At 40.0% G+C, this 19,806-nt stretch overlaps 1 protein-coding gene and 1 long non-coding RNA gene across 5 annotated transcripts in view; one reads left to right on the top strand and one right to left on the bottom strand.

Moving 5' to 3' along the window:
* DAB1 (DAB adaptor protein 1) overlaps positions 1 to 19,806 on the bottom strand; it is a 1,206,834-nt gene that overhangs the window by 213,501 nt on the left and 973,527 nt on the right. The gene's annotated exons all lie outside the window — the stretch shown is intronic.
* LOC119527256 lies at positions 8,409 to 17,184 on the top strand. 2 transcript variants are annotated; one of them, XR_005215355.1, is made up of 4 exons: positions 8,409 to 8,529; positions 8,770 to 8,919; positions 11,738 to 11,799; positions 13,102 to 17,184. It is a non-coding gene; the product is annotated as an uncharacterized LOC119527256 (long non-coding RNA). The 2 variants fall into 2 exon arrangements; XR_005215354.1 differs by lacking the exon at positions 11,738 to 11,799.

Raw genomic sequence — 19,806 nt, 5'->3', positions numbered from 1 at the left:
TTTTTAGCCCTCAAGTCCAGTGATTTTTCACAAAACAACGCTGCTCTGGAATCTCCATGTCCGGCACACATGGAACTTAAGTCCAAGAAGTATGAAAATCATGATCCCATGATCCACCCACCTGAGCTGGTAAGTGTGAGCTAAGACCTTTGTGGTTGACGCAGTCTGTCTCTTTGGTAGAGTCACACCTCCCCACCTTGGTCGTGAGAAACAGAGACATTGTGGTGAACGTTTTTGGAGAAGGATAAAGAAAAAAATGTCTATCTTTTCCTTTGCTGTCACAAAATTCCTCAAGGTATCTTCTGCTAACTACATCATTACCCTCTGCTTTATTTAAAGAGTAAATTTTCAACTCTAAAATCAATAGTCATTACACTTCACTTTTTGTTATATAGATTATTTTCTAGTTCATTTCACATGAATCCCTTTTTAAAATTATTATTATTATTATTACTATTTTGCCCAAAGTGACCATTTAGGAGAAACAGACAAAACAAGCACAGAACTAGCATTTATTTATTGTTTTCCAAGGACCAAATGTTTTCTCACTAGATCCATGTTACAATTCGTAAGAAAGTATTCTTACTATTTTTATCCCTATTTTTTTCAGCTGAAGGGAAAAAAAAGAACAAAGGAGACGAAACCTGCTTTTGGTGACTCAGAAAAGCTAAAAATGGGACCCAAGTCCAGATGACTCCTTAGACTGGCTGCCTTCAAACTTTCCTTTTTGCCTTTTTTCATCCCTCCCCTGTCTCCTTCCAAAAACACGAATAAATCCCTGTCATGGGGGATAGAAAGTTCTGATCCTATACTAAGGAGCTCTCAATCTAGTGAATGGTATAAACGTTCTCAGTGCTATGAGAAAGGGAAGTACTGAGGCAGCGGAAGCACAAGAATATAAGACCTTCACACATGAACCATTCTTATATCTGTAAGCAGTTACACGCAATTCCCTGAACACTAGTTGCAATTCTATGCCCTTTTTCCTCCGTTTAAGAAATGAATGAACCAAGTATCAGAGGAGTTATGCTAGGAATAACCCTACATTCAGTTTAACTTTTCTTTTAGGAAGTAAAATGTCTGCAATTATTAGTGCTTTATTATTAATACATAATTGTAAGACACTTCCTACCTGAAGATGGGACAGCTGCCTCACACCATACGCATCCTGGGGCATGAAGTTACCTCACCTGTCTTCCTCCTGGAGTCCTGCAGAGTTCCTTCAAGCAGGTGAAAATCCATCCAGTCCTTTCTTTGAATGTTCCTGAAGGAGAAGCTCTCCAATGGCTGGCCTGCCTAGGGGTCCTTACCCGACTCCTGTTTTCCACAGAAACATTCCTCCTGCTTCAGCTCACGGAAAACCAAAGCAAGTGCTTTTCAGAGCTCAATCAATGCGGTCTTTTGTTAGAGAAGCAAAAGGGGAGAGGAACCAAGAGGCTCTATCACGTATGGTGGAGATTTCCAAAAGCACACTCAAGTGACCATCTAGCAAATCAATTTTATTTTTAAAGAGGGCAAAATAGATAAAAATAGACAGAGATTTCAAAACAGTATGTAGTTATAAGAGACGCTGCTCTATGTGGTTAACCGCAACGCTTCTGTCCACGATTACCGTGTCTGCCAGGGCCATGTGGCCCGACTCCTTCCTGAGAAGTTGGAAACTTGCCCTGCTGCCTTAGAGACTGACAGCAGGTCTCTGTCACTTCCCCTTTAAGCTACCAGTGACCAGGCTGGAGCCCTATCTCTGGTCCATATGCTCGGCAGAGCTACACATGCCATTAAGGAGAAAGAGGAGACCGTCCATCACTGCGTCCACCTCCTTGTTAGCAGTGTGGATGGAATTTCAAGCCCATCCCAGGATATGCCGCCTCTGCAGGCACTGGGCCAAGGCAGGCAGATGCTGCAGGAACACCTGCGGTTATGGCAGAACTGCAAGAATCATGCAGAGACCAACCAAATTCATCGTCAGCAGGTTCTCTAAGGCCAGCCTTACTCAGAGGCCAACAAAGAGGCTCTTCGGTGTGCACTCCCAGACTTACTTGGTCTTCATGTTCACCATGACCCAACAGTGGGCACAGCCTGAGTTAGTCCTGTTGCCATGGCTGCAGACGCTGGTAAGCCAGGCTCCACAACCCTTCTACTTCTCACCACCATGCTTCTTCAGTCTAGACAGTGTGAAACTGTGGAAAGAATTAGCTTTGGAGTCAGAAAAATCTGGACTTAATTTCTGGATCCACCCCATGCTGGTGTGGATGTATTATAGCCTCCAAAACACCATTATCTTTGATGCAATCTTGTGGGGGTAAATTGATTAATCTTTTTGATTAGGGTGTGACCTTTTGATTGGATGTTTCCATGGATATATGACTCACCCAACTGTGGGTGATGACTTTGATTGGATAATTTCCATGGAGGTGTTACTCCATCATTCAGGGTGGGTCTGAATTAAATCATTGGAGCCATATAAATGAGCTGACAAACAGAAGGAACTCAGTGCAGCTGTGAGTGATATTTTGGAAAGCAACTGAGAGAGACATTTTGAAGAGGAGCTGCAGCTAAGAGAGGACAAAACGCCCCAAGAGCAACATTTTGAAGAATGCCATTTTGAAATGCAACCTGGGAGCAATCAGATGCCAGCCACATGCCTTCCCAGCTAACAGAGGTTTCCGAGAGCCAATGGCCTTTCTCCAGTGAAGGTACCCTATTGTGTATGCCTTACCTTGGACACTTTATGGACTTAAGACTGTAACTTCGTAACCAAATCAATCCCCTTTATAAAAGCCAATCCATTCCTGGTATTTTGCATAAGGGCAGCATTAGCAAACCAGAACACACCCCTTACTAGCTATGTGATTTAAGGAAAGGGACTCCCTCTCTTGATTCTTATAACACCTTCCTTCATGCAGTTTCAAAGCACCCTGCACTATGCTTATAACCTCATGATGTTATTGCCAGCTTACAGTTATCCTTAACTAGACTCAAAGCTCCTTAAAGGGCAGGGACCACATCAGGCTTACTCACAGTTTTAACTCCAGTGCATGGAATATAGTGATCACTCCATAACTTTATGTGAATGAATATTGAATTGCTCCCTCAAAGGATTGCTGTGGAATGTGCCATGATTTCGGCTGCTAACAGATGCTGTATATCTTCATCTTATCCCTCCCCTCCCCAATCACCACCTGAGTTCTGCTTGAATTATGGCCACCCTTGACTGTAGCCCATCAGATGCATCTTATCAACTCCTCTATCTAGAGAATAGGGTGGCTATGGAATCAGTGGAAAGCTTGCTTCAAAAGGATGACACCATCCTGATCCACAATGTTGCCAACTAACTAGTCTCTGCGCTCCCATGTCCCGTCCAACACTCCCCAACAGCTGGGACTGCCGAATGCCAGCCTGCACCAAATCAGGGTTCTCTTCATGCCTCTGGATAGCATCCGAGCTTTACCATTTCTCCTCGTTGTGTTTAACATACATGATCACAGATTCTGCCCTTCTCCACTGTTCCTCACCACCAAGGACTCAGCATGCTTCACAGCCCAGCCTCTCTGCATTCAGTTCTCTTCAACAAATCCTTCTGGAGCACCCAGCCATACCAGGCACTGAGCTGCATGCTGGGGAAACTAAGATGAGTCAGACACAAACCTTGTTCTCAAAGACCACACAGCCTAACGTGAGAGAAAACAACAGATAATTCCAAGTCATGGGAATTAGGGCAGAAGAGGGCAATTTATGATAAAGATGGGGCTATAGCAACAGATTCCTAAAAAGCACAGATAATCAATAACTAATTCATGTCTCCAGCTGTAAATCAACCCTGTATGAGAAGCATAAGTTATTAATATTTAAAAGAGGTAAATGCCGAGATGATGATGTCCTTGATTTTATAAGCTGGGTTTCCAGAAATTTACTGAAACTCCTCTATCCAGAAAACAGGGTTTACACATACCATTTACTTTTAATAAAATATGCTAAACTATTTACATTCAACAGTAATTGACTATTACTGGTCAATTCTTTGTATGCATTTTACTTGACACGCCAGCAAGCATTGGATATAGCTGATTACTCCTGTCTCCTTGAAATACCTCTTCATTTGACCTCCAAGACACCTCATTCTCCTGAGTTTCTCCTTTACTGGCCACACCTTCTCATCTCCTTTGCTGGTTCCTCCTGGTCTCCCCAATTTCTAGATGTTGGGCTACTTTCTGGCACAGTACTCAAAACTTTTCTCTTCCCTACCCAAACCATCCATATAACAAAGTCTCTTAAATGTCCATCTCCAGCAGAGATCTTTCCCATGAACTCCAGATTCCTTTATCCAGCTGTCTCCCTCAACCAATATGCTTGGCCATCTAGTCCAACTCTCAAACAGTGTCCAAACCTGACATTTCCCAAGCCTATTTTTCCTGTAATACTCCCTATCTCAGTAAATGACAATGCCATCCTTCCCAGCCTTTCAGCCCCAAACCCTTAGGAGACATTCTAGATTGTTCTTTTTTTCTCTCTCTCATATACCAAAGCCAAACTCCTAGTAAACTTTGAAAGCTCTATCTTCAAAATCTATGAAAAATTTTATTGTTTCTCAACCTTTCCACCACTTCCTCTCTGGTCCAAGCTATATTCATCTCTCACATTATCTCTGTTTTCAATTTTGTGTGCTTATACACACACATAACCTTCTCCAAGTGAAATCTCACAGCAACCAGTGTGAGCCTTTAAAAGAGTGAGTCAGATCCCATTACTCAAGAGTGGTAATATTATGTCAATGTTTACAAGTGAAGGAACGGGCCTACAAAGGTTAAGTAAACAGTCACATCACCAGTAAGTGATAGAACAAGGTTGATTTAAACCGAACTCTGTCTGAATTCAAAGTCCATACTCTTAATCATATCCCATACTGCCAAGAAACCATTTCATGTTTTATGTACAATATATATTTATAGCCTAAGCCTTAGCAGAGTTGAAATCTACCATTTCACACAGACAACATGTTAAAAGTAAAGTAGAGATTCATTCATTTATGCATTCAACAAATACTGTTGGAGAATCTATTATGTGCTGAGCACTAATCTAGGCTTGGGGATTCAGCAATGAACACAAAAGACAACTTCTGTCATCTTGGAGCTTATAGTCTAATGAGGGAGACAAACAATAAAACAAAATAGATGCATAATGTCAAGTGGCGATTAAGCTATAAAGAGTAATAAAGCAGAGTCAGGGGACAGTCAGCAACAGGGAACAACTAGTGCAAAGAAGCAGAGGCCTGATGCAACAGCAAGATGCCAGCTCTGCTGAAGCAGGTTAACTGAGGGGTGAGTGGTGGGAGTAAACGTTACACCTGATGGTGAGCAGTGGAAAGCACTGGTTGTGGCCTGCCATGTAATAACTTGAACAGACACAGCAAGAGCAGAAAATCTTCTTGTTCCTGAAGCATTAAAGGGAATGCTTCTAACCTGTCACCATATTAACAGACTGTAACAGTGCCTAGCACAGGGTAGATGCTCAGTTAGTCTTAGTATTTGTGAGTGTAAGTCCTGAAACTTTGCTCTTCTTCAAGATAGTCTTCACTATTCTTAGATCATTTGCATTCTGAAATCAATTTTATAATTGATTTCAAGTTGCACACACACAAACACATCCACACATGGTAGGACTTTGATCTGGATTGCCCCAATTCTACTGTAGCATCTGCAACAACAACAATAGCGATATATATATAATGGTACCAAAAATATTTGTATGTAGAATACACAAAGAACTACATATCAGTAAGAAAAAGGAAAATCACTCAAGATAAAAAATAGGGTAAAGGACATGAACATAAAACTTAGAGGAGAAAATCTGAATGAGCAATCAACATATGAAAACAACATAGCCTCAGATGTATTTCAGGAAATGCAAATTAAAACAAAGATGAGGAATAATTGCTATACCCATTATATTGGCAAAAACTAAAACATCTGACAATGCTAAATGATTTAATCACTTTTTATATGGAGCATAGGGGGCCCTCATGAGGTGGGCATATGAATTGGAAAAAAACATTTTAAAATATAATTTGCAAAAATCGAGTAAAATTGGAGATGCATATTATCCTAATATCCAGCAATCTGTTCCCAGATATTTTACTTTGCAAAATTCTCTCACATGAGGCCAAAGGGACAGATAAAGGAATATTTATTAAAGTTTTTTTATTACAGCCCCATATAAGAAACTACCTAAATGCTCACCAACAGAAAGAACAGAGTAAATTTTATTATATTCATTTAACTAAATACTATATGCAGTTAAAATGAACAAATTAGAACTATTTATGATCAACCATGGATAAATCTCAAAAAAAATGTTGAGCCAAAAAGGCAAAAGGATATTTTCATTTTCTGTGTTAATCCATTTTTGTAAAGCTCTAAAACATATCACCTAAACTACATTTTGTTTTAGATATATAATATGCAATTAAAAATTAAAAACAACAACAAAACTCTCAATGGAATGCTAAACACCAAACTCAATATCAACTCAATATACTAGTTTCCTCTTAAGGAGGGATGGAATGGGATCAAGGAAGGGTACCACAGAGGCTTTTACTGGTGTTTATAATATTTTTATTTTTAAAGGGGAAAAAAAAATATCTGGAGCAAATAAGGCAAACATGTAAGCTTTTGCCAGAACTGGATACTGGGTACATTGATGTGTATTTTATTACTCTCTATAACTATCTGCATGCTTAAAATATCTTATAATTAAAAAGGCAACAATAAAACATCAGGGTGGTTTTATTGGGCTACAGGAGACTTTGTCAACATTTTGCTGGCCATCTGTAGAGCTATGCGGCCATTTGCATCTTCCCAAAATTATGTATCTGCTTCCAAGCAAAAGTAAACATATTATAGTATTGCCATTGTCAGAAGAGTTGAATTTGTGGGTTTTTTTTTCCCCCCATATGGGATCACTTCAATTCAAAGAAAAATCTTTCCATTGCACTCTGTCTGAGATGAGGGCTCCTGACTTCATGGCCCAAGTCCGTCTCCCCAATCACCAGGTAGGGAAATTTGTGCACGAGACCAGGCACTGTTTGAGTTATACACAGTTTCCACCTTCCTTACTTGGTCTTTGTAATCAAGACTTGTTTATTGAAGCATACATTTCTCTTTCCTAACACATGAAGAATACATGGCTATAGCTTAGCCTCTTGTATTTCAGTTCTGAACTCAATAAACACCCAAGTAATCTTTCTCATGATTACAGATGATTTCTCTAGCAACCTAAAATTGAGCTCTTTAACTCTTATTCTGACAATGTCTGTAATATCTTTTTATGCACTCTAACAACTACTTTGAAACTGTGTAGGCTACTATTCAGATTGCTTTAACCATTTGTTTTGAACATTGGAGACGTGTAAAACAAAGTAAAAATAATCTCTAAAGATGATAACTACAGAAAAAATAAAATGGTGACTGAAGGTATTACGTGAATTCAATGACAAGGATATCAAGTGTACTTATCAGATATTCAGAAAGAATGTTATCCTGATAAGGAAATAGGCCATTAAAATTAAGTGATTATATATAAATAAACAAACATCATTTCTAATTTTCTTTTTTGGATTTGCTGCTACCAAATTCAACTGAGCTATTTCTCTTTTCTAAATAAAGAGATCTCTGGAGGCAATATAATGTTCTCAAATAGAATGTGAGCTTTGAAGCCAAACAGACCTGGGGTTCAACTCTGTCAGTCATTAACTGTTGACCTCTGGGAAGTTATTTAACTTTTCTAACCTACATTTACCTCCTTCGTAAAATGGACCTAAAAAAAGTATCTATGTTACAGGAATCTGGGGAGGATTAACTGAAATCATGAATGAAAATGCTTAGGAAAATGCCTGTCACTATTAAGACGGATTCATAATTATTAGTATAACTATCACTACTTGACACACACAATTAACACACGAGACCTTGTTACTATTTTCAATAAATCTATAACCCAAGCGTAGAACTTAAAACTTTTAGAAAGGAAAGCCCACACAGCAACATACAAAATACTAGAGAACATTTTATCTCCCTCTAATTGGGTTTGATGTAGGTGTCTTCAAAATATTTAAGCTGTAATGGATGCCTTCCCTGACTCTCCGAGACAGGGTTAGGCATTTCTTCCTCTGGAGACCCTTAGTTCATGGTTTTATATTTCTAATGCAGAAATGACCCTACTGTATTGTCATTTACTGTTTTCTTCTCTGCAACTTCCACTCAGTCATGAGCTCCATGAGAGATGAGACTGTCTTGTTGATCTCTGTATCCCCTGCATCAAGCAAAGTGCCTGCCAAACTCTGGGTGTTCGATGAATAGTTAATGAATGACAAGGAATGAGAAAGAGAAAACAAAACAAAACAATCATTTACTGAACCCTGCTGGGTGCCAGTGAGGCACTTTACACACATCACCTAATTCAGTTCTCATAATGACACTATGAAGTAGGCAACTTTATTAGTTGCGGATTAAAGGTAGAGAAACCGAGACTCAGGTAAGTCATCATACAAGGCTATGGAACTGGTAAATGATGGCACGAGGTTCAGATTCACTTTGTATTAACTCTAAAATCCTTATTCTCTCTCCTAATTGATATCCCCTACCTTACAGAATGGACTACAACTGGGGAACGTGTAGGCAAATATGTACTTTTAGGATGAAAACTCACATGTATGATGACCTGGAAGTGAAGCTTCTCAGTTTCTGACTCTTCCCCCTTCCTCTCTTATTTCAGACTTTAGTCCCCTATGCTTTAGGTGCTTTTCCTGAATTTCTGACTCCCTGGATCTGGACACCATTTGCCTGGGTCTACAGAATCTGTTCATTCTGCCTAAGTTGATCGCTCCAGATTTCCATTCTTGGCAGTTAAAACATGCGGTATGAGGTAAGCTGCTGGATTCTGAGCTTTCTCGGCCCCCTTTATGGTCACTACTACCCATTCCCCATCTGGACATGTATTTATGGACTGGCCAATACCCCAGCTTTGCATACAGGGGTCTGAAGAGACGAAAAACAACAAATCAGTTCATACTCCCGCACCAGCACAGCTCACCCACTTTTCAAAGGCAATGGCCAATTTTTAATATTCCACACAAAACACACTAAAGGATAACAATACTTGGTGATGACTTCTTTACTAGCTTCACACACATTAGCTTATGCATTCATTCAATCAATCATTTATTCAAGAAATATTTACCAGGCAACAGCTCTCAGCTGGGCAATAGTGAACGAGACAGATGGTTCCCCCACCTCATGAAGCTTACGTTCTTTACATTCTTACTATACTCTTTGAGGTCTAACAGATTAAATGTAACTTAGAGATGGTCTAAACACACTCCCCCATTTTTAGGGAAGAAACTGAGGCCCAGAAGTCAAATAGCTAGTAAATGAAGTTTTCTTCCCATCTCCAATTGAAAGCTCTTTCCAATACACCAGACAGTGCCCATCTGATGAGCAACATGTGAGCTGCCATTTATTAGGCACCATGAAAGCAGGGACATTTCAAAAGGCTTGGCATTCAGGAAATGGAGGTTTTTAGCTTTCAATTCCATTAACAGCAGCTCCACCAGAAGCAGTGGCAACTAATTTGACAGTATAGTGTATTTCTTTGGAAAGACTGCAGGAGCCATATAAATTTTTTTAGAATGGGACTGTCATTAGCATGACCACGCCCAATAAAATGTTCAGTAGGCAGCCGAGGCGTCTGAGGAATTACAGTTGTCTTCCTTTTTCTCCTTGAAGGCTTTCATGGCAAGTTACTAGAATTGTGTGGGCCACCTTGAAAAAGAGAAACAGTTTTAAAAACAGTTTTAAAAATAAAGCTGAGTAGGAAAAACACCCACTCCTGAGACAAAAACAAAAATCCAAGTGCCAATGCTCAAAGTTGGGAGCCCACTCTGAGTTTCTCCTGCCTTTCTCCAATGGCTCTGCCCACCTGGGAAGGAGTCACCCATCTCAGCAATGTTGCTTTATCTTTTTGCTCCCATTCCTGACGAACTTATTCTAAACCTGCTGCTGTCGGGTGAGTGGCATGGCCTCCTCCGCAGACTAAGAAAAGAAAAAGAAACTATATACTTAGATGTGAGTGGGGAGGCAAGGCACTGGGGAGCTGATTCATAAGCTTTGAGAGCTGTCAGATATATGAGATGCGGAGTTCAGACTGCCAGCCCCCAAACGGGGCGATTTAGGAGAAATGTATGGCAGTATGTTCACCAACAACCACCCCAAGGTCAATGGGACTATATTAGAAATAGTCAAGGCCCTGCAGTCTATCAGAAGGAAATGAAAGAGAAAAAAAAAAAAAAAAGGAAAAAAAAAAAAAAAAATAAAATGGATACTAGTCAATTTTGTTTCATTTAACAAACATTCATAGAGCACCTACGAGGCCCCAGGCCCTGTCAGGGGTACAAGCATGATTAAGAATGCCCCTGACTCAAGGAACTTAGTGTCTAGTACAGTAGCCTACAAGTGTGCACATTAAAAGCATCTATGAAGCTTTTAAAAATATGGATACCAGGGACCACCCAAGCCTCTCTAATCATAATGACTATGATTAGCAGTCTCTTGGCATATGAGAATCCATATTTTAGGAAGTTCCACAGTTAATTCCAACGTGCATTCATGATTAGGAACCACTGCTCTATGGATGGAGAGTGGCAGGCCTTAAAAGGGGGTTCTATGTGATCGTTCTCACCCTGACTCTCACTAGCGGTATGGCCTTGGCCATGTTATTTAACCTTTTGGAACCTCAGATGCCTTATTTGTAAAATGAGCAGCAGGATGATAAAAACAAGAGTTAACATTTTTTAAGTGCTTCCTAAATGCCAGGAATTGTGCTAAGTGCTTTACTGTCATTTTTTCTCATTCCTTCCGTAAAATAACCCTATAAGGTAGGTGCTATTAACTAACGTAAACGAATATAAAGCATTTTGTATTAGTATTCTATTTCTGTGTTAACAAATTACCACAAACTTAGTGGATTAAAAAAAATCCCATTTATTATCTCCCACTTCTGTAGGTCAGAAGTGGAGGTGGACTTGATGGGGTTCCAAGCTAAGGGTCTCAGGAGGCTGAAATCAAGGTGTCCACGCGCCTGGGCTCTTACTGGGAGTCTGGTGGAGAAGAATTCACTTCCAAGCTCATTCAGGTTGTTGGCAGAATTCAGTCCCTCGTGCTTGCATGACAGAGTTCCCTATTTCCGTGCTGGCTGTCATCCAGGCCTGTGTCAGCTCCGTAAGGCTGCCTGCACTCTTTCTGACACAGCCAGCCACAGCACATCACCACCCCCTCAAGCCAGCGAAAGCTCATCAGTTCGCCTCGTGCTTCAAATCTGACTTTCTCTTTATCATCAACTAGAAAACCTCTTTGCTTTAAAGGGCTTAGGTGATTAGATTAATCCCACCTGGATAATATTCCTGTTTAAGGTAAACTGTGTCATATACCATCATGAAGCCACTGGAGTGATAGGTCATCATAGTCAGATTCTGGAGATCAGTGCATGGCATCTTTTGGAGGCCACTTTGGAATTCTGCAATTCACAGAGCTAGCCAACAAATGAGGGAGAAAAGGTTCAGAGTCTCAGTTAATAAATTTAGGTTTGACTCCCACTCTTCCCTGTGTGCCTCTAGGCAAGTTACTTAACCTCTCTGGGCTTCCACCACCATCATAAGTAAAATGAAACATTTTTGCCTAATTAACAGGGCTTTGTGAGGACTTACTGCAGTCATACCTGTGAAACTAACAGTATAATGTCTGATAGCTGGTAAGTGCTCAAAAATGGATAGTTGGGTCTAAAAACATGAAAAGTTATTTTGTTGTAATGATGATATTTATACATTGAAGATGTGATGGGGATTAAATAAGGTAATGTAACTCTAGGACCTAGCACAGGGCCCGGCCCAGAGAAGGTGCTAATATATGTTAGCTCTTTTCTTCCTAGAGTGTTTATGTTTTAAATTGCATCACAAAATCCACGTGAGGTAGATAAGAGTTATTACTACCAGTGTTTTACAGATAAGGCATGGAAGGTTCGAGTAACTTACCCAGTATCTCTTATCAAGTAAAAGCAAAGCCAAACCTTGAACTCAAACCTGTGTTAGCCCCTTTCCATCCAAACTTCCAAAAAACAAGCTCCCTGGGCATGGCTGAATCACATCTGTTGCATCTACCACAGTAAGCACAATTTAATGGTTTGCATTTTAATCCCCTTAATGCTAAACTCACTCATCATAATGCAAACGCCCCACCTTGCTGCAGTTTCCAAAGCTCAGAATTTATGGCCCACTTCATTAGAGGCACCCGCAGAGCCTGTTAGCAACATCTGTCTAAATAGAAGTCAGCATGTCTCCTTATCTCCTGACCTACATTATTCTTGAACTGATTAGCTCATACTTGGGTGTGATGCCCTGTTATCTAGGTTATGCTGAGTTCAGAGGTCCTCAGCTGTGGGGGCTGAGAGCTCACCAGGGTTTTTCAGCAGAATTGAACTAGAGGTCCAGAGGCTTTTTACTAAACTCTTTAATCCTCATCTAGCCTGGGGAGACAAGCTGGCTCATCACTCAATCACTCGGCCTTTTGCATGTCAATATATTCATCCATGCATCCATGCATCCAACACGTAATTTTCAATTTCCTCCTTTACCAGAAGTAGGAGATTCGAAAGTGACTAAGTCAAAGTTGTTGCCCTCAAAGAGCTCACAGTCCAGTAAGAGAGACTTGCATGTAAATAGATCATTAGGGCAAGACATGGAAAACTTTTTTAGAAGATATTTAACCAGAGCCTTGAGGGATAAACATGAAGAATGAGGATAGGAGAGAATGGGTGAGGGGGTGCATTCTAGGCAAAGGGCTAGAAGAATGAAACTTAAAGGGGTAAATGAAAACTGGTGAATTCAATATAGCTATAGCACACATGGGACATGGGGCAGGGGTGGTGCAGGAGGAACACATCAAAAATGATTTTTTATGCCATGCTAAAGAGCTTATCTTTTATCATCGGGGGACAGGAAGCCAATGACTGATTTTCGTTGAGATTTGTAAGTAGACCACATTACTCTGATTCCAGGGTAGAAGGAGTCAAACTGAAGGGGCAGAGAGCTGGTAGAAGACTGATATCATCAGCCCATCAACTCTGCCAGGCCCTTGGGTCCTACGAGAGAATGCATAGGAGCTAGATTCATGGAGCTGTCCAACTGGACTTTCTACAATGATGGAGACATTACATGCTACCCAGTAGTCACCGGCCACACGCAGCTTCGGAGCACCTGAAATACGGCGAGTGCAACTGAGGAACTGAATTTTTATTTTAATCTAAGTTAATTAAATTAATTAAAATTTAAACTTAAATAGCCACCATGTAGGTAGTGGCTACCATCCTGTATGACAGAGTTAGAATTTGCTCATTTACTTCCATCTCCATTTTTTTTTTTTTTTTCCTTTTAAGTGCTCTGGTCTCCTAGTCTTTTGGGATGAGACAGGCTATCTCTGGCGGGCATTTCTGCTGCTCTGTTTACCGATTGTCACTCACAGGATATGAATTCTTAGAGGGTAAGGACTGTGTCTTCTCTATCTGAATAAGCCAAAAATGCCCAGCATGGGACCTGACACAAACAACCTTTGTTGAGTCGAATAAGGCACTGTCCAGATGAAAGGCTCCCCTTCTCCATGGGGAAACCATTCATCTTCTCTTAGGGGAGCTTTACAATTAAACACAAACCATTTCCTAGACTTTTTTAATAGCCCAGAGGTAAGGTAGATAGGAAAATAAACGATCCTGCTACCTTTATCATTTATCCAAAAGAATGTGTTTACTTCTTTTCAGCATCAGGGCTCTATGCAGGGAAGCAGGCAGATTTTCTTTCTCTCTCAGCACGTCACTCCCATTTTCTGCTGCTAACTAGCTAAGCAAAGACACTGATTATAACCTGTTCTAATATCCCTGACCATACAAAATACCATAAGCAAAAAATAATAATCAAATAACTAGTGTTAATAGCACTTCATGGTTTAGGAAACATCTGCACATGAACTTACGGGTTTGCTCCTGATGTTAGCCTTGCAAGTTTCAAATCATCTTTCCCATTTTATAGAAGAGGAAGTAAAGGCTCAGAGAGATTATCCAAACCATACAAAGATACAAAGCCTCTAAAATATTGAGATAGGTTTGAAAACCAGATCTATCTAAAAACCTACTTACCATGTGTAAGGAAAGATGAATTATACAGAGATCTTGAAGAATTTATTGGATTTGGACACAAGAAAACTAGTGGAAGGGAAGGCATTTCAAAACAAAGCAATAGCACAAGTCGCACATGGGGGTATAAATTGTGGGGACATGTAGATGGGCAAATGAGTACAACTCAGAGTGGGTGGGTAAAGTGGTATGGTGCAACATAAAAATAGAAAGTCACGTCCTGCCAGAATGAAGGGGTGCTGAACGCCAGGTGAGGATTTGGGTTTGGCTCTGTAGCCTTAGGAACTGCAGTGGGTTTGAGAACCAGAAGATTTGTTTCTAGACCATGGAACTACTGGAGAAGGAACTAAGGCCACAGCTCAGAGCAGTGGTTCTCAAAGTGTGGTCCCTGGGCCAGCTGCATCTGCATCACCTGGAACCTGCTTGAAATACAAATTCTCAGCCTCACCTCAGCCCAGATGAATGAGACACTGTGGATGAGGCCTGCCAATCTGTTTTAGCAAGGCTTCTAGGTCATTCTGATGCACTGAAACCTGCCAGCTTAGAGAAATGCAGCAAGAGAACACTCAGGCTCTGACCTTATTTAAGCAAAGCATCTGCCTGAGCCAGAGCATCTTGGAAGGGAGATCCAGAGAAAAGAGGGTATAAAAGAAACTTGTGATGACATCAAGTCCAACCCTCTTGTATAGATGCAGAGACTCTTCTCCAGATTTTGATATCTGTTTTAGGAGATAAAGAATCACTCCCCTATTCCCTCAATCAGAGGGATTTTAGGAATTGAGTCAGTAAGGTTTTGAGAGGAAGCAAGGGTTTGATGAATGGGATCACCCATGTTCTCCTCTGAGTGGTGCTCTTAAACTCACAGCCTGGGTCCTGAAAAGGCACCTCAGATTAAGCCCCAGCCAGTACAACAAGGAGAAACAGAACTGAACAATGACGCATACAAAGTGACCAGAAATACTCCTGGACTTCTAGGTGGGGAGTAAAGGGGAAAGAAGAACACATACACACACATTCACACGCACACATACATATACATATACCTTGTAATGGTCTCCTTTGCAATAAAGGGAGTCCCCAAATTTCTAACTATCTGAGATACTGAGATTTAATTATTTATGGCTGAATAAGATTTTTGCCTATAAATGCATTATCCAATCACAGAGGAAAACAAATGCTTGGCTCTATATCAAAGGTTTTGGTTTGGAAACGATGTATTTCTCCAGAGTCCAGGGTTTACTTTTCTTTCTGCTGCTCAAGCGCAACAAGCTCATGCCCAAGTTGCGACCTTTTGCCAGCCAGTCTTTTGGTCCAGGTAGACTGTAACCCAGGTCTTCACGTGTCTGGCTCCATTTTGCAATTCAAGTCACCAATCAGATGTCTCCTTCCCAGAAATATCTGTTTTCTTTCCCCCATCAAAAATAGTTCACCATTCCCAGCAGTTATCCTTTATCATATTATTGTCTGATTTTCTCCATAGAATTTACCACCACACAAAGTAAGCTTGTTACTAGTTTGTTTTACTGTTTAATGTTCATTTTCCCCAGGAGACTGTAAGCTTCACGAAGGTATTGAAGATGTCTCTCTGTTGCTCACTGTAGCATCTGCAGTGCCTAGACAGGGGCCTGGCAAATAGTGCATGATCACATATATATTAAATAAACGATGTCTTGCTGACTCGCATGCAAGGTTTCTATGCACTGGGGAGTGCAGTGCAACCCACCAACCCTCCAGCCTTTTAGCCAGTGTTTTGTTTTAGCCAAATCACTCTCAACCCAGTCCTTGAAACAACAGTGTATTCCCTCCTCCACAGTTTTGCTTATCCTATTTTCTCCTCCTAGAAAATTATCCCTTTATTTTTAATACAACCAAAAAATCAATTCATCCTTAAAGAACCCAGATCGATTAATTAGATTCCTCTTCAGAAAAAAAAAATCAAAACATTCCACTCCACTAATAAATTCTCTGCTTTCTGATTCTCAAGACATTCATTGTCTCTTAGGTCATTTGTCAGTTAACTAATTAATCCATCCATCCAACCAAGCAACTGTTAAGGGGCCCTTGTTGTGAGCCCATCCCTTCATGTGAATTCATAGATGGAAAGGAAACAGTCCTTATCCTCAAGAAGCGTACTTATCTCTTGACCTTGATTATTTTTAATTGAACCATAACTAATTTTTAGATTTTGTCTATATTACATTGTACCCTCCCAATTATGTGTATCAATGACAAATATTTATTAATTGGTGATAGGAAAGAAATGAGGAGCAATATATTACCATTTGCTGAGCATTTCTTAAATTCCCTAGTATTGAAATAAGACCTGGATGGAGAAAAGGAAGAGGACAAAATAAAAACAAGGAAAAGTCAATTCCCTTAAGGAGTTGAGACTCTGATTAGGAAGATAAGACATTTTTAAAAATGAGCTGGAATTTGATAAAACAAATAAATAGTGATAGACTTAAAAAGGCAAACTGGAATCTAATAAAACAAACACATTCAATAATGATTTTATCACACATTTATTGATCAACTTTAATGTGCTGTACACTGTGCTAGATATTTGGGAAGAATTGTTGAAGTAGTAAGCAGTTTCTATACATCATCTTACCTGACAGAGCAATTCGAAAGGCAAGTGTTATAATCCTCATATTCTAAATGAGGAAAACAGAGGCCCAGAAATAATAAAATAATGAGAGGTATGAAAATGTAAGCTCCGGTTTTCTGATCGCATGCCCACTGTTCTTTCCATTACACAACACTGCCTCCATTTTTATGTGTAACTAATGAAAGAGAAGAATGATGAACATGGGCTAGATTTAGCTGAGGAGGCTGGGTTTTGAGGATGAAGAATGGATATGATACTACTACGGAAATTAAAATTTTAGTCATTAAATTGAGCTTACTATTGCAGATTCAACTTATGTGATTAAACCACAAGGAACTCTTTTACTATCAATGCTTGGTTAATTATATCAGCTTTCCCTCTGGGATTTGTTCTGGGAAGGGCCCTACTTAAGATAAATGCAGACCTCTCCCCTTTTTTGCATTCCCTGTAAGGATATTCATAGATGTGCACATCTGGGTGTACAAAAAAATGGACAACAGGTACATTTGCATTTATATGCACTACGTACTCAACTACCAACAGGGTTGATGTGCTAAGAATCACTGGGGGTGGGATGCAGATATCTGGCACAGATTGTCTTATTCACCAAAGTAACTCTAGCACTTAGCAAAGTATCTGGCACAGATTAGGTTCTCAATAAATGGGTATTGAACTATTGAATTTAACTGCTTATTTTTTTTTTTATCAACTATCAATTCAGTCTCTCCTACACAAAAGCCAAAGGGAGTACACAAATATCCAGTGTAACTGAGGGAAAGGGAAAGAGCAGGGATAGAGACCTGAGAATGGCACTGCTATATGCAGTTATGACCTATGTCAGGCTGCCCTTTCCTTCCCCAGTCCCTCTCGAATTGTTTCTTTGCATGAAACACCAAGTTCCAGTCTATCAAGTTTCAAAGCCTACTGGCCAGAGCAGAAAACAGATCATCAGGCTCACTAGGAAGTCAGGCCTGTAATCAGTCCTGTCTTCATAGACCCAATATTTGCTGGGTGTAGAGTAGGTCTAGACATGCAGGTAATAACTGAGTCCATATTCCTCTATGAACTTGGCCAGTGTATATGACTGAACTGCTACCTTGGTTTTGCTGCTCTGCATTGCTCCTCTCTGGAATGGGATGGCTACCCATTTGTATGGAGGTTACTTCTAAGTGCAGTCCTTGCCAGCTCCTGTGCAAGGAATATAGGACCTTACTTTCCTTACTTTGAGTTCTTGGCCAAGTTCTGCCATGGAAGGGACGCCATGGGACCTGTTCCCCTAATCTACAGGGCTTCCATAGCTTATACCTTGTGGTGCTATGCCTTATCTGCCATATTTAATCCCCTTGCATCCTGATGCTAACTGAAGGAAAGTCCAGGTTTCCAAGAGCTCCTTGAACGCTGTTTGGTAATGTGCCCAGTCATGGTCAAGTAATTTTCCCTATTCTTATGTTTCTTAATGATGCACTGAAGTCTTCAAACATCTACTGGGAAAGTCTGCTTGAATTATAACAGCCATACAGTTTTAGATTTGAGGGAGCTAGTTTATCTCTGTCCAGGTACTATTTAGGAAAAGATTTCACCAAGAATGCGGTGATGCTACTTAAGGGTTCATGATTGAAACTGTCAATGTTAGGTGTACAGCCAGCATATTTTACAAGCCAACTCCAAGGTCCTAGGAAAAAGCAACCTTCAAATTACACTGAACTCTTTCTCAGAGTGAAAAGCATTTTGTGTTTTTTTTAGCTCTTTGGGGACTCAGAGTACCTTGGTGAAAAAAGTATTTTCAAGGTGCTTCTTTTTTGCCTTTAATCTTCTAACTCTGGGCACAGGAGTCATGAAGGACTTCTATTGAGCAGAGACAAAAAGACTTCTTGGAAGGGAAAAAGTGCTATGACCCTTTCCTGGGGTGGGAGGGGGTAGATATATATTAGGGGGCTTATAACATGTGCTTTCTTGAACCCTATTGGCCCTTTCTATTTCCCTATTTCCATTTCTCAAGGAAAAAAAAGCAGAAACAAGAGGAGGAAAAAAAAATTAAACACACCCAAAAACAACAGCAACAAAAATATGACTTTTGGGTCTGCATAATGTCCCTTGGTGGTTGCTTTACAATTTCTAGATTTTTCTCTACCTCATTTTTTTCCTAATCACTTAACATTTCTTTGAAGTCACTTACTATTAAAAGTCCTATTTAGTTTATTTACCACAAATACTATAGGTCATATTTTACTGACTACTCTAAGAAAGAAACTTTTAAACCTGCTTTGCATTTATAAAACAGCCAAAACTCTTTCTCTCTAAGCATCTCAAAACACATTTAAACCAAACTATATCTTTAGACAGTCTACATTTGTCATTCCCTAGAACTGTAATTCTAAACATAATTAACCAACTGGGAAAATTTTGACTAGGGTAATTCTAGATCAGAATCCTTTGATTATTGTTATTCTGGCAGCACAACTTGTGAACTTAGTAGGCACTCCATAAATGCTTGTTGAATTGACTTGAAATGTGTTACCAGCTGCGAAAGACTCCTAAAATGTGTGCTGTGAGGCTCCCCCTGACTGATTTACTCTAGCTTATATGTAAGCCATCACATCTGTTACCATCACTAATTATCCCCCAGTTAAATGGAAAAGATATGATTGATCAGTCAGGACGGATCAATACTTATATATTTATTATTATTTTCTCGGTTTTAATCAATTTTAGGGGCTGCCTTATTTGGCATAATTATGAGTTGTCCCTCAAATCACTGTGAACAAATATTAACAGCTGATGTGTACTTGAAAAAAATCCATAGAGGATTAGTGGTTAATGTTGCATCTCTCTCACACACTCACACATGCACAGACCTATGGCACTATAGACTTGCACAGACCTACAGCACTATAGATTTGCACAGACCTATGGCACTGTAGCTTTTTGTCCCCTAACTCAGTTTTGTTGTGTTTTTTAACTACTGACTG

Source organism: Choloepus didactylus, chromosome 2 (genome assembly GCF_015220235.1).
Source record: "Choloepus didactylus isolate mChoDid1 chromosome 2, mChoDid1.pri, whole genome shotgun sequence".
NCBI classification, from domain to species: Eukaryota; Metazoa; Chordata; class Mammalia; order Pilosa; family Megalonychidae; genus Choloepus; species Choloepus didactylus.
The sequence above is the reverse complement of the archived record's forward strand: the minus strand, read 5'-3'. Positions and strand labels throughout refer to the sequence as shown.